Here is a 9,527-nt window from a genome sequence, read left to right as displayed (position 1 = left end):
ACGGTGACGTGCCCGCATAAAGCTTACAGTCAAACAGAGGACATGGGCTTTAAGCATCAAAGCACAAAGAATTCAGTTTCTTCTGCTATTGCTCTCAAATCTCAAATCAATTTGAATCTAACTTAACACAAACATGCCACTGCCGAGGGCTACCTCCCTCATGGAAGTGGGCCTCCCCGGGTGCGCAGATGGCAAGGTGTGTCATAAGTGTGCTCCTCGGAAGCCGCGATGCCACACCCACTTTGCTCTGCCCTTCATTTCAGGGCACCTGTCCAACCTCCAGCTGCCAACCTGCGCCTCTGCCTACAGGCTTTCCCTGCCTGCTGGAGCGTGCTCTACTAGGTCATTAACTCCCACCACCGCCACCAGCATCGGCCCTCGAGCGGAAACTGGCAGGAGGTGGTGGCCAAATACCCCAGCAACCTTGCGTCTTGGGAAGCACACGGAGAAGGCGTGTTTTCTGCACTGGCGTCCCCAGCTTCCAAAGGAGAGCTAGCTCCCTCCACAGGGTCGGCCTTCTGCTAACTTGCCTGATAAAGTGCCCTTTGCTGGCTGCTTTCCCCTCCCAACTTACTTCCTCATTCCCCTGCAGTAGTTTCCTAGCACATCTCCTACATAATGTACTTGAACTCAGACCCTTGCTCCGGGGTTGCAAAGAGCCTGCCTGATGCATCTCCTTCATAAAGTCAATCAGCATTCAGGGGCAGCTACTGAGCTCCGACTGTTTCATTTTTCTGATTTAATTTACTCATTTTCTCTCTCTTTAAAGAAAGAAAGGTGGCAGTGTCTCCTACACATGGTGAGCTTTTCGAGGCAAGTACACTAAATCACGTGGCCTTTCTTCCTCTGAGCCACTGTGTCGTGAAATTTGCCATCGTGGCCACACAAAATCTCTTCTCTTTCCGCTGACACCTATTTCCTGTTGTTCTGTTCCCTGGTGACAGAGGCCCAGAAGGGGGAGAAGGATAGGAATGGGGTGAAATGAGCCACTGGCATGCCCTCTCCACAATAGGAAAGGACAAATAAGTCCAAAAATCTCATTTTTGAGTGATACAAGAACAAACGACCCTTTATAAAGGTCACATGGAGTCCGTATTCTTCACTCCTCTCTGGAACTCACAAGATCGAACTACATTTCTGTTGTCTCCACAGAGGGGCATTTGCCAAGAAGCCACCGAAGCTCTCTCTTGTTTATTTTAGGATGTCTAACTTAGCAAGAGTCAGAAACAGTTTGATCAATTTAAGTCAGATACGGGGATTTAGTAACGATGCAGGAGAATCTCATAGACCAGCCAAAGGTGTGGAAGAGCAGAGATCCAGTTGAGTTTGGGAAGGATAGAAACCCCTCACAATGGGCTCTGCCCCTTTTCTCTGCTGCTTTCTGTAAACTGACTTAATGCTTCTCTCTCATTAAAGACTGTTTTTCTTCAAGTTTTCTCTAAATTGCTATAAGCAACAAAATCTATATGCTTTAAGGAGAAAGGGATGTTTGAAAAAACCTGGATGTCCTCAGACATTTGGCTGACAGGTACCTACATGACCTTACTGGCTGCTCTCACAGCCACTTCCGTTCTGATTGGTCATAGCATCCACTCAGGTGGAGTCAGTGCCTGGCCATACTATTAACTAAGTATCCTGAAAATCACCCTGATGAACTCACAAAATCATTGAGTGTGAAGAAACAGGCTTTATTTTTTTTTTAAGATTTTATTTATTTATTCATGAAAGACACACATAGAGAGGCAGAGACACAGGCAGAGGGAAGAGAAGCAAGCTCCATGCAGGAGCCTGATGCAGGGCTCGATTCTGGAGCTCCGGGATCACATCCTGAGCCAAAGGCAGACAATCAACCGCTGAGCCACCCAGGCATCCCAGAAACAGGCTTTAGACTGAGCTTCCCAGAGCAACTCCCAGAACCCAGCAGAAGAACTGCCACCAACTCCAGAGCCACTCTGCCTCTCCCATCCATCAATGCCATCAAGATGGAGCCCACTCAGCCAAACTGCTCGCTTACATAATTCCCAAAGTCCCTCTTTGGTTGATTATCTGGTTGGGGTAATCTAGGCCATCATTGTACACTCTTTCTGCAGAGAAAGCTGGGAAGTGTAATTTGGTTTATTTGTAGTTTTTAGAACCCACCTTGAAATGGCAAGATTCATAAAATATGGCATATCAAAATGTGGAAATATTCACAAGATTTGGGCAGGCACACATGACAGTGTTCATTATAACCCACAAGGCAGGGGAAGAAAAGGCCACAAACGATACAGCTTATAGTATCAGCCACTGAAGAAAGACTAGCCTATCTCCAATCTAGTCTAAAAATCCCAAGAAACAGATCTTTGACCCAAACCATTAAGCACCCCTCTGAAATAGTTATAGGGCCATGAAAGAACATGGTTCCTCCTGAGGGAACCACATATGTTTTGGGGTGGAGGGGTAGATAGATGAGGGATGGCAACCTGAAAAATAGAGGTTTGAGGTCATTCAAAATAATAAGTAATCACAAGATTAGTTAAACACTATGTAAGGGATCACTGAAGGATTCACATTCAAAAATATTTCAGTAAACTGGGTGTCAACAAATATGAATCGCCCAAATAAAGGTGAACACTGGGGGCTCCCTGGGTGGCTCAGTGGTTTGGCACCTGCCTTTGGCCCAGGGCACGGTCCTGGAGTCCGGGGATCGAGTCCTGCGTTGGGCTCCCGGCATGGAGCCTGCTTCTCCCTATGCCTGGGTCTCTGCCTCTCTCTCTCTCTTTGTCTATCATGAATAAATAAATAAAATCTTTATAAATAAATAAATAAATAAATGTGAACACTGGGGCAGCCCAGGTGGCTCAGCGGTTTAGCGCTGCCTTCAGCCCGGGGTGTGATCCCAGAGACCCGGGATCGAGGCCCCACTTCGGGCTCCCTGCATGGAGCCTGCTTCTCCCTCTATCTGTGTCTCTGCCTCTCGCACGTGCTCTATCTCTCTCTCTCTCTGTGTCTCTCATGAATAAATAAATAAAATCTTTAAAAAAATAGATAAAGGTGAGCACTGGGGAGTAGCAGTCCAAATGAAAAGTAAGCACTTACAAAGATGCTAATCATCATCAGTCATTAGGGAGATTCAAATTAAAGCCACAAGAAGATCCCACTACTCATCCATCAAAATGGCTAAAATTAAAAAGCCAAATACTGGTGAGGATGTGGAATTCCTGAAACATTCATGCTTTGCCGTAGGGAGTGCAGATACTTTAAAAAATAATACAGCATCCAAACCTCCAGTTACAAGTCACAGTGATGAAACGTACAGCATAGGGAACATATTCAGTAATATTGCCATAACTTTTGTGCGATGACAGATGATAGCTACACTTGTCATGGTGAGCATTTCATAATGTATATAACTGCTGAAATCACTGTTATACACCTACAACGAATATAATCCTGTATGTCAACTATACTTCAATTAAAAAATAAATTAAAAAACAAAATAAATTTGAAAACGTAAAAGAATACCATTTGTTTTAAATATATATTCGCCATCCTCCTCTAAGAGAAATGAAAGCATACATCCATATGAAAACATATATATGAACACGCATAGCGGCTTTACTCATAATAATCTCGACTGGAAAGAGTCCAAGGGTCCATCACCTGGTGAAGTGATAAACACATGGTGATACACCCATACTATGGAACGCTACCCAGCCGCAGAAAAGAATAAACGAGTGATACACCCTACAACATGAATGCATCTCAAATGCATTGTGCCAAATGAAAGCCAGTTTCAGAAGGCTACAAACTGCATCTCTTTTATACAAGATTCTTTTGGAAAGGCAAAACCATGGTGATAGAGGTGGTCAGGGGCCAAGAGGTGAGGGAAGGGGATTGACTATAAATAGGAAATTTGGAACTTTAGGGGGTGATGTTCTATACCTTGATTTTGATGGTAGTTATGCAGGTGTGTGTACATTTGTCAAAAGTCATCAAATTGTACATCTGAGATGGACAAATTTTATATCATGTAAATTATACTTCCATAAATTTGACAAAAATAAAGAAAAACAAACTGCTCACCTTTTCCTGCCTTTTCTGAAGTCTTCCATTCTTGTGTGTGTAATGTCTGCAGCATGAGATATCCTTTTTTGAGTTGTGTTTTTTCCAATTGTTACTCCAATCATTACTCTTTCTTACTAAAATGCAAATTCTCTGAGGGGAAGAAGTCATTGAAAACCAACCTAAGCCAGTTTGGTTACAGGCACCATTGGTTCTTTTTGGTAGAAGCAGTAGCTGCTGAAGTTGGAGGATTCGCAGCCTCCTCATACCCTCCGCATCCCGTTATGTTGATGGGGAACCTCAAACCAAATTCTCCCACATATACACACATACTAAGAAACAACTTATTTAACAAGTAAACACAAAGCCTGTTTGTGTATAAAGCCTGTTCTATAAGCCCTGTGAAGTCTAAGCTCTCTACCCTTTGAAATGTTTTGACCACTACCTTATATAAAAGATTTATCTGAGAAAGACAAGGCCACATTCCAGAAACAAGAACCTGTTACCCACACAGGTGGCATTAGGTAACCAGACATTCCTCCTAAACCAATGACTGGATATAAGACCATTTAAGGATCAAATGCCTGTTGCCTGCTCTAAGGATGCAGGATGCAGGCTGTGCTAGACTCTTCTACCCAAATGTTTCTGCTAGTGGCCCTGAAACATTTTCACCCACCTATACACGTATCTCATATTCAGTTTATCAAACTGAGGCCCACTTTTATAATGCAGGCTACTAGCTATTACTCTCACCCACAAAACCCCCTTGTGATATTCACTATGCTAATTAGCGAAGCATAAGGCACTGAGCAAGGTATGGACCGTGTTAGTGTTTGTAGCAGCTGCCTGAACTTCCTGATTAGGATGAAGCTGGTCACGCCCTGGACTGGGTGTTCTTGGCAAGAGCTGCTACCCTTGGAGCTGGAACCAAAACAAATAGCACAAACTTAAGATTCTCTGTCTATGCTGAACTTTTTGGAAGTAAATTACAGACATCTCTCCAAAAACATATCCTCTCTTCCTTTAAACTCTTCATAAAATTTCTGACTTCTAATAGATGCTTAGTAACTGCTAATGACTTAATGTTAAGCAAATTAAGAATCAAGGGTTTTTAAAGGGTCAGGCAGAGAGGAGGGAAGGAAGGAAGTCTCTGGCCTCCTGACACTCCTTGCCTTTGAAGGTATAGACACTCAGCCCTGGGCTTTGCCTCAGCTTCTAGTATAGCTTTTTGAGAAGCTTTTGGGGCCACTCAGGCGTCCCCCCTTTAATTCTTAATTCCCTTAAAAATAAATAAGTAGAACTAGAGAACTGCATGCACCCACTCTACATTCTCCTGGCCATTATACCACAGGCCTAGAACACAGTTGGCCCTCACTGAATGCATTTTGAAAAATAAAAGAAGTAGCACAAAAACACACAGACCTGCTACTTGATTTTGTGGGATGGATAGTAATGCACCATTTATATCCACATGTTTTCTCTACTTTATGTCTAATGGTCATATGTGCAAATTTACCAAATAAATTTCATAGGGATGGCCAACGGGTACAAGAAGCATAGGGTCATACCAGAAAACTGAATTCCTGACCTTGTTAACATCATCTTTTCACTTAATTATTCTTTTGTAGACAATGAGAAGAATATATAGTTTGAATCTTAGGCAATATATTTTGAATCTCAGGCAATGTCATCATACCAGTGAAAGTAGGAAGTCACTTTCAAATATTTTATCAACATTTTTACTCAAAAGAATAAGGACAGAATCATTGAATAAAGCATAGAAGAGAATAAGACAGACATGGAGAAATGTGGAGCATTTAAATCAGACCTTGAAAACCAGCAGCCCAAAAATCTGAACTATATATAGTTCTGTATATATATATACATACACACACATATATAGTTTGGCCTACACAGTAGTGACCCATTCTTTGATTTTAATTTTTTTAATTAGTAGCTGATATGTAAAAATTGGGATATTTCATATGAAGTCAGATCTCTTTCTCATTAAAATATTAAATAATATTGCAATGTTGAGTCACAGCTCTCTCAAGGCCCTGATCCTGAATTTCCTTTAGCAGGATTTCCATCACTTTCGGCACATGTTCTGTTTCTGAAAATTACCATATTTCCCTAATACCCATTTTTAAAAATTGGAACTTGCAATCTTTAATTTCAAGTATATTTTCTGAGACTCTATACAAAACAAAATCCAGAATAGCGTTCTAGAACTAACATGGTAAAAATTCCAAACCATGAAAATACAGAACTTATGAGTAAGAACAGAAAAGTTTCAAATCAGGTGCATTTATATTACAGACCAAGGATAAAATACGCTAATGTATTCGTTTTGGTGCATCTACCATAATTTGGGCCTTCAGCCAAATCACAGAGATAAATTTAGAATCAATCAAAACCATTAGGTTTATTAGTTCCTACGTAAGAAAAGCAGGATTGATAAACTCCTGCCAAAGCAAAAATCAGTTCTTTGGCCTACGTCTGCTCTTCTACACCATAATTGCAAAATTCCTAGTATGGATACATCACAGCCAGGAAATGGAGATGACCCAAGCTATGAACCAAAAATTGGAAGGGACCGCACTAATTTGTGAAACCCAGTACTGAGCTGAAATCAAACATCATTTTTTTCTAAACTGTGGACTTGCCCCAAAAGATTTCTATGAAAACCAATAAAATTCAATTAAACTGATATGAACTACAACTGAACCAAAGTTTTCTGAAAGTTAAACCAGAACACTAGAGTATATTCTGAACCAAACTAGTATTTTGTTTGTTTGTATCTCCTCTGCTAAGTATCTTTAGAGGTCTTCATACTTTTGTCCCGGTTACTATGCATATCAAAACTATAGGAAACATATTGCAATCAGTCATGAACTCTTTCCAACTCTGACAGAAACTGCTAGTTGCCAACCAAACACCCATTCCATTCTATTTCTTTAACAAAACCCAGATTTAGTCAAGAAGACGATCTATCCAACTTTTTTTTCCTCACCTCCCTTGGATCTCCAAGAGTGACCACATCTCAGTTTCAAACTATGAGATTTAAGCAGATGTCAGGTGGAACTCACAGGAAACTTTGTTGCCATGGACCCATTCTATATTCTTCCATCTTGGAATTCAAGTACATAGCTAGAGTTCCAATCATAAGACAAACTTAAAGATGGAAGCTATGCACTAAGATGACAAAACAAAAATAAGGACACGGAGATGCTGATATCCTATGGGTCCATTCCGGCTCCAGACTTCTTTCATATGAGAGTTAAACAACCTTTATTGTGTATGAGCCATTGTTTCGAGGGTTTTCTGTTATATGTAGCTAAATCTTATTCTAACTTATAAATTAAGTATCCTAACACTATAGAAAACAACTCAGTATATCTTTTATTCAACAAATATTCACTAAATATCTACTATGCATCTAGCATGTATTAAAGATACTGACATATTCCCTGCTCTCATGGAACACAGAACACAGAAAATTTGGCTAGATCATTAAATCCCAGACTCAGCTTCATTGTTAACTAATAATGTCTTTGAACTTGGAGAAACTACTTCATTTCTCATAAGCCTGTTTCTTCATATGGAATATGATGAAGCTTAACCACATTTTCTCAGGCCATTCATTTCAAGCTTTCCCATTGTATGATACAGTTGGGTTTCCACAGAAAGTCAATCATTTTCTCACTCTCCACGGAAACCTATCTCACCCTCAGTCTCAGAGGCCAGTAAATACAATCCCAAATGAACCCCCTCCAACCACAGTTAGCAAGTCCAAGGCTAGACGGACGATCAGATTCTCCCTTCTGAAAGTCTGAAATTGGAAGATTTCAATACTGAGTCAAGGTCACATGGAATGGGGGTCAGGGTAGGTGGCATGGCAAACCAGGAGCATGTGTGAACCAATGTTTGGGGAGCAGAGGCACGAGGCAGTAGGGAAAGTTGCCTACATAATGAAGCAGGAACATGCAAAGGAAGAGCAGATACGAAAATCCAAAGGTACCAAACTGGCAGCCTGAAAAGGCAGATCTAGTCCTTATTTAGATTCTCATTTGGCTCACATTTTTAATAATTTGTATTAGTTGTCGACATTTTCAAAAGAGGAAGTTTTGCATAACATTCTGAATTTCCAGCATCTTCGAATTAGTGGGAGAGCTGATGACACAAGACCCTCTTATTGCACAGCCACAGGAGACCAGAGCAGATATGTCTAAACAAGGTGAGTTATGTCACCACCTCCCTCTCCCCTCATCTTGCACCATCCTGTCTCCTTCATTTCCCCTCCCTGTGGGGCTCTGGTTGGTAAGTGAGTTTGAAGGCTCTGTTCCAGGCAGTGTAGCCTCATAAGAAAACGACCAGCTCAGCCACAATCGTCCAATTTCAGTGTCCCCTGTGTAGCCCCAGCTCTGTTTCAATGACCTAGGATATTTATGAGATTCCAGAGTCAGCAATCAGGAAAGCCAAGAAACCCCTAAAGGCTCAGAAATGGTCAGAACCAGGTACTTCTGAGGCAGAATGTTAAGGAAGGACTAAAATGAATGTTAGTTGAAAACCAGATTAATAGCAGCTCACAGAGACTACCACTTAAAGCTGAGATGGAGCAACAGAGACCAGATTTAGCCTCCGACCAGACACAATTAATAAAACAGGCAAAATAGATGCAACAATTGTTGTCAAGACATTGGCTATTACGCAACAAACTACAGCTATTGCTGAGAGACAGGAAATAAAGAAGATGCACCCCAGGACTATCTCAGCAGACTGCCTTGAGATAGCTTCTACTTCCACCAAAGACTAGCAGAACACACATTCTCTTTAATGCAAAAAGATCATTTACCAAAAGAGCCCATAATCTGGGCCATAAAACAAGTCTCAATGAATTCAAAATGACATAAGTCAAACAATGTATGTTCTAAGACCAAAACGAAATTAAAATAGAAATCAATAAGGGAGGGGCACCTGAGTGGTTCAGTCAATTGAGCGTCCTGGGATGGAGCCCCGCATCAGGCTCCCTGCTTACTGAAGCCCTGCTTCTCCCTCTCCCTCTGCCTGCCATTCTGCCTACCTGTGCTCGCTCTCTCTCTGTCAAATAAATAGATAAAATATTTTTTTAAAAAAGAGAGGAAACCAATAAAGAAAACATACCTTAAAAATCCCAAATATTTGAAAACAAAATATTATTATATTATTTAATTATAATTCTTAACCCATATGTCAAAGAAGAAATCAAAAAAGTCATTAGGAAGTATTTTGAACTGAAGGACAATAAAAACACAATATATCAGAATTTATGGGATACAGCTGAAGCAGAACTTAGAGGGAAATCTATAGCACCAAACGATTAAATTAGGTAAAATAAAAAGAAGAAAGTCTCAAATCAATAACCTCAGTTACCTTCCAACTTAAGAAACCAGAAAAATTAGATCAAATGAAATCCAAAGTAAGCAGAAAAAAGGAAATCATAC

General features: G+C 40.8%; 1 long non-coding RNA gene across 1 annotated transcript; it reads right to left on the bottom strand.

The window, feature by feature from the left end:
* Positions 1-1,735: 1,735 nt before the first annotated feature.
* Positions 1,736-7,456, bottom strand: LOC125752144 (uncharacterized). The gene is made up of 3 exons (XR_007413657.1): positions 7,058-7,456; positions 4,066-4,197; positions 1,736-2,764 (listed from the first exon to the last, which is right to left on the bottom strand). It is a non-coding gene; the product is annotated as an uncharacterized LOC125752144 (long non-coding RNA).
* Between the last annotated feature and the right edge of the window lie 2,071 nt (positions 7,457-9,527).

The sequence above is a fragment of the Canis lupus genome, chromosome 10 (genome assembly GCF_003254725.2).
Source record: "Canis lupus dingo isolate Sandy chromosome 10, ASM325472v2, whole genome shotgun sequence".
NCBI classification, from domain to species: Eukaryota; Metazoa; Chordata; class Mammalia; order Carnivora; family Canidae; genus Canis; species Canis lupus.
This window is presented reverse-complemented; position numbering and strand designations above follow the sequence as displayed.